This window comes from Nothobranchius furzeri, chromosome 1 (genome assembly GCF_043380555.1).
Source record: "Nothobranchius furzeri strain GRZ-AD chromosome 1, NfurGRZ-RIMD1, whole genome shotgun sequence".
Taxonomy (NCBI): domain Eukaryota; kingdom Metazoa; phylum Chordata; class Actinopteri; order Cyprinodontiformes; family Nothobranchiidae; genus Nothobranchius; species Nothobranchius furzeri.
The window spans coordinates 71368209-71374183 of NC_091741.1; the positions used below are offsets into that span (position 1 = coordinate 71368209).

At 45.4% G+C, this 5975-nt stretch overlaps 1 long non-coding RNA gene across 1 annotated transcript; it reads right to left on the bottom strand.

Annotated features, from left to right (window-relative positions):
* Nucleotides 1–214: 214 nt before the first annotated feature.
* On the bottom strand, nt 215–5725 carry LOC139069576 (uncharacterized). The gene is made up of 3 exons (XR_011520252.1): nt 2622–5725; nt 2481–2543; nt 215–2071 (listed from the first exon to the last, which is right to left on the bottom strand). It is a non-coding gene; the product is annotated as an uncharacterized lncRNA (long non-coding RNA).
* Nucleotides 5726–5975: the final 250 nt, after the last annotated feature.

Here is a 5975-nt window from a genome sequence, read left to right on the forward strand (position 1 = left end):
CTACACCTGTGGCAGAGTGTTGCCTGGACTGCCAGTTAATGAACAGGCGCAGGCAGGAGGCGAGAGCAGACAGGTTTTATTTAAAGGGAGGAATGCGTGGACCAAGGGAGAGACAGCTAGGATGGCAGACAGGAGAGCCCGCTAAGAGGCAGAGACGCACCCCGGATGGTTTCTTGAGGACACATGTGCCTGAACACCCCCCCCCCCCCCCCCCCCCGCCGGAACAGAGGAGCACCCGGAGCGCGGTCCTGGAGGATGGACGGCGGCAAAGTGCGGATGACTGTGGGTGTCCCTCTCTCCACACATGTGCGGCGCGTGTACAGGTGCCACTGAGTCCGGTTGGGGTCTTGGACCGAGGAGGGGGTTCACCAGCAGCACGGAGGGCAGCAGCAGCAGCGGAGGGAGATCTGAGGCTGGAGAAGCCAGGGCACAGAGCGCAACACGGCAGACAGGCCTGCCTCCGCTTGTAAGTATCGAGCAGTGCCTGGCAGTGTTTGGAGTTGCTGTGGCTCGGTGTGTGGTCTGGTGCCGGGGACCTGTTATTGCCAGAATTCTGTGTGCCCACGGTGGCCGGGCGGAGGAGTAGACCCGCCGTGAAGTTATCCTGTGGCTCAGTGAGGACGATGACGCCGGCCTTGGAGGTTCCCTGGTCGAGAGCTCAGCAGGGCCGGACTGGACCGCCTTGTCCCTTGAAGCCCTGCGCACACTTGATTGAACGCTCTATTTTTTTCCTTGGCGTCATTATCAGGGTTTTGTAATAAATTTCCCTTTTTAATTTGCTTTGGCTGTCACACTGCTTGCCTTGTTTTAGAACCTTTTTAGAACCTATTTAATCTCCTTTTAATATTAGTGGCACCATGCACCTCGATCGTGTCACACACACACACACACAGTTTGATGGAGGGATTTCGATGCAATTATTGAGAACAGGACGTGCACTTTGATTGGATGAGATTTTTCCAGGATTGTACGTTTCTGTTAAGTTAGACATCTTTCAGCGTGATACCTGCCACCAAAGTGGTTAGCTGAACAGTGTAGCTGCTAACAATCACCAGAGGAAAACACACAGATCGCCATCTTTCTCCTTTTGGTCTGAGTTAGAGAACACACAGATTGTTTGTTGCACATGCTCAGCTGAAATAGCATTCAGGTGCTCGCACAGTTCAAGTGATGTCATCACTCGAGTCACGTGACATGCCTTTGTTACACAATATACTCAACACTCAAAGGCATGTCTAGTGATTCTCTATTGTACTAAATAACAAATGAGTAATACACATACGACGTAAATTTCAATAAAGCACGTAAAAAATAGAAGAACAGACTTAGCCTCCTGTACTTGTATGCCATTGCCCCCTGGTTTTCTGTATATTCTGATGGGTACATGTTTGTTACAATTATCTATCCCTTTAAGTATCTGTACAAGGTATATACTCTCTTGAGTTGTGGCAGCTAATGCCATATACTCGGCTTCACATGTTGATAGCGCAACTGTATGTAACACTTTGGAAGCGCTAATGAATTAAGTTAAATGAAGTATGGCTAGTGTATACTGACTATCAGAACTCAAGAACAACTGCTGGAGCTGGTTGTCAATAATAAAAGAATACACAACATGTTGAAATAGTTTGCAAAGACAATATATTGAATAATTATAAATAAAATAAATAAACACAAATTAACAGGTTCCACTGCTGCAGCACTGATAAATAAGTTAAAGTGCACTTTGAAAGTTCTAGTTCTAGTGAACGTTCTAGAGGAACACTCTGACTTCGGTCTGATCCCCTGAATAGTTAACACTCCTTTGCAGGACTTGAAGACCCAATGGATTTACAACAAATTAATTGTCCAGGATGTGATCCGAGTGTCCATGAAAATTATCCAAGTGCTTTGTCAAAGAGTACTGAAAAGGGAGGTGTGTGAATCCAAGAATTGATTAAGGAGTTGGGGGTGGACAGAACGTTGTCTGAGACAACTTCCTACCAGACCAGTAGGAAGATGAAGGAGAGGTCTTCTGGCCCCTGGCCAATCGTTAGCTCGCCATCCTTAAACCCTTAAAGGGTCACCTGGCCTGTATTAAACAAACAGCACTAGTAAGACATCTTATCGCAAATAAGGTGTCCTTTTTCCCTTCGTTTCTTGTGTACACAATTAATTCTTATAAATACATGGTGTTAAAATCAATGTGCATAAACTGTACATTCAATACAAACCCATAATATTTTAGAATATCAGTAAAGCTTTATCCAAACCAATATACCGCTAGATAAATACTACATAGCTTGGACAAAGTTAGTATTCCACAAAAATAGCAACCAAGAACTTAGCTTTGAGTTCATTGGTGGTATTTAAAAACAGGATCATGCTCAATTGTTTGAAACAGCATTCATCATACATGGTATTGCATTTGCTAGCATGCAACCCACTAGCATGCTAGTTGCTAATATGACACAAACAAACACACTCATCTTAAAACTCACCAATTCCAGCTTCTGTATGGTGCATGATGACCCTACAAGGCTCCAGCTCACAGTTGTCGGTGTCTGAGTCAAGTAATATCTTAGTGAATGTCAAACAAATGCATTTGAGATAAGTAAAGCTTTGGTTTTTGATGTACTGACCTGCAACAGCTCTGTCACTTGGCTATCCCCCACATGTCTGCAGGGAGGAAGCCAGTGCAGGCCTTTGATCATGTGATCAACATCACATGACTTAGGCATGGTGCATTAAATGACAGAAGAGTGTAGGAATTCACCACAACTTGGTAAAACACTGGGCAACATGTAGGTTGTTTTCTACTTTTCCATGATACAATCGGACCCTTTTCAAATAGACTAAAACATTATGTGGCAGTGTGGGCATCCTGTCACAGTGTCCCGATTGATTATGCACCCTGGCTACTTGGCCTAGGAGATGTCCCTTTGGCTGACTGGTTAGTGCGCGTGACTCTCACCCGTGAGTCTGGGAATCCCGCTCAGGCCCTCGTTTCTCCACCTTGCCACACATATCTTGTAGTACTTCTTCTGTCGTCTTTATCAGCTGCCCAGTCAGCATCACTGTATCCTTCAAGTTTTAAGCTTTTCTCACTTTTGTTAAAATGTAATTCTTGATCAATACTACCCTTTAAGTACCATAAAGCTCCGGACCCCACGTGGCTCTCAGTTAGTAGGCGCCAAATTGGCAGGAAAAAAGGTAAACAAACACGGATCGTAAACATGAACATGAACGGGATCGGCTTGGCTTTTACTTCGTCGGAGTTTACTTCACACTTTCAAACCGAAGAAATCATTTTATACAGTCAGAAATTAAATAGACTAAACATCTCCGACCCTTACCGTGCCCCTGGGATACTTTTTAAAAACGCCAGAAGCTGTCGGAGCGGACTTCTTACCGGACTTGGCCGGGGAACCCCTTGGGATTTCCCCGGAGGATGCTTGCCCAAGTGGCTGGGGAGAGGGAAGTCTGGGCCTCTCGACGCTACTGCCCCCGTAACCCGACTCCGGATAAGCGGATGAAAATGGATGGATGGACAAATAACAGATTTACACATAAGTATACACAGTTGAGGAAACGTTGGTTTAAGTACCTGATATGAAGTGGTCGCTGCATAAGTGAAAACCTTTTCTCTCGGGATCCCACAGTTTCATTTCAGCCCGGTCACTAGCGCGTTTTATTACAATGATCCAACGTTTGCGGCGCTCCGGATCTTGGGGAATCCTGTAGATGGCTCATTCCTGATGTCGTCCGCGTCTGTTCTGCATCCTGGGGCACAACAGGAATCTACCATATTTCCCATTTGATTGAGTTTTCTGACAAGAACAAATAGTCCAGCTGCCGGCTTCTGCATGCCAATATGGCGCCGTTTCGATTTGAACTGTTGCATGCCGGGAGAAGAGACGCCAACTCCCGGAGCTCTATTGGGGGGCAGCAGGGGCAGCAGTAGCTCAACAGGTTGAGCGGGTTGTCCAGTAATCGGAAGGTTGCAGGTTCGATCCCGGCTCCGGACAGAGAATTCTGCTGTTGTGTCCTTGGGCGAGACACTTAACACAACTTGCCTGCTGGTGGTGGTGAGAGGGACTGGTGGCGCCCGTTCTTGGCAGCCTCGCCTCTGTCAGTGCGCCCCAGGGCAGCTGTGGCTACACTGTAGCTCATCACCATCAGTGTGTGAATGTGTGTGTGAATGGATGAATGATACACTGTAGTGTAAAGCGCTTTGGAGTCCTTACTCTGAGAGGCGCTATACAAGTGCAGGTCATTTATCATTTATCATTAAGTACCGTATTTTCCGGACTATAAGTCACACTTTTTTTCATAGTCTGGCTGATCCTGCGACTTATATACCAAAGTGACTTATTTGCCAAATTATGAATACCCCGCTGCTGCCGGCCGGCTCCAGCCCAGGAATGAGCTCCCGTTCCCGCTGGGAGGGTTTGAAATAGGGATGAGCGAGTACACCACTATCTGTATCTGTATCTGTTCAACCAACTAAATTATCTGTATCTGCATCTGTACTCGGAATGGGCGTGGCATAACCCTGAAGTGGGCGTGGTTTAACCAGAAGTGGGTGTGGTTTACATCAATATATTATTTTAAGTCTGAAATTGATATGGAATGATCAGAAGTTTATATGTGTGTGGTTTATTGTAGGGATGAGCCGGATACTCGTTTCAGACGAGTATCCGGTACAGATAAACATTTTTGACGAATACGAGCATGAAACGAGTAAACCTCGTAAATATCTGTAATCGTGATGAAGGAAAATCCTCATTGGGTAACTGACTGTCTTCACGCTCTGTGATTGGCCAGTCACATTGAGCGCCCGCCCCTCCCTACACACAAAACTCTCTAGCCGGCCGGGAGCGCAGTCCGTCCGGCTCATCCACGCACACACACAGACCGTAACGGATCTTGCTGTGATTGCTTCACTGTTGCTCACGTTTCTTCAGTTTTCCCTAGGTATTCTTCAGCTCGCCTCTTTTTCGGTTGCATATTTAAAGGTACTTTTATCGTAACTTACATGGTGCATTTGACAAGACAGAGCTGACGTGCTGCATCAGTCACTCACTACCTCCGCTCCGGTCGGGTTTTTTATTTTTTTTACTCCCTCTCTCCCTCTCACCCTCTCTTATCTCTGTTGCACACATGAATGAATACTCAGTGTGTTTTGTTGCGGGTTTTATTCCATCTTTGGCTGCAACCGTTGAACTGTTTAACACTTAACATAAACATTCACATCCTCAGCTTGACCTTAAAACAAGTCAGATACAGAAGAACAGACACACACACACACACACAACATGTTGCACACAACATTTATAGCAGCATCACTAAGTCCTGGTACAACTGGTAAAAGTTAGCTTAGCTGTTAGCTTACTCACGCTACCATATAAAACTAACATTTTACAAAACAAACATACAGGGATAGACGGCCAACATTCCCCTCATTACCCCGGACTTCTACCCAATCTCCTTCATTGCTGTTATTGTGTTATTTGTGCCTTTTTACCTGTTAACACAGACGAGAGCGCAATGAGCAGCGTCTTCTCCAACAGTCAAATAGCACTGAATTAACCGTTGAACCGTTGGGTCAGCAGTACTCACTGTGTTCGTTGTGCCCCCTTGTGGCGAAATGTTGTTACTACATCATTTACTCATTAAAAGTCCACAGGGAGAAGTCGAGCTATAATGAACTTCTAAAATGTTAGCAGTGAAATGGAATGAAGTCAATTAAAGAGAGAGGGGGGGGGGGGGGGGGGGGTCATCTATATTCTCTCACACAGACACAGAAGCAAACATATAGATATTAGATATCATTTTGTACATCAGCATACAAACGGAATGATAAACATCGAGTATTGCTCTACAGAAAACATGGCTGCTGATGTATTCACAAAGCCAGTACCAAAAACAAAGTTTGAGACTTTGAAAGAGTACTTGTTTGGAAAATAATGTGAACTGTAAAGACGTGATTTACT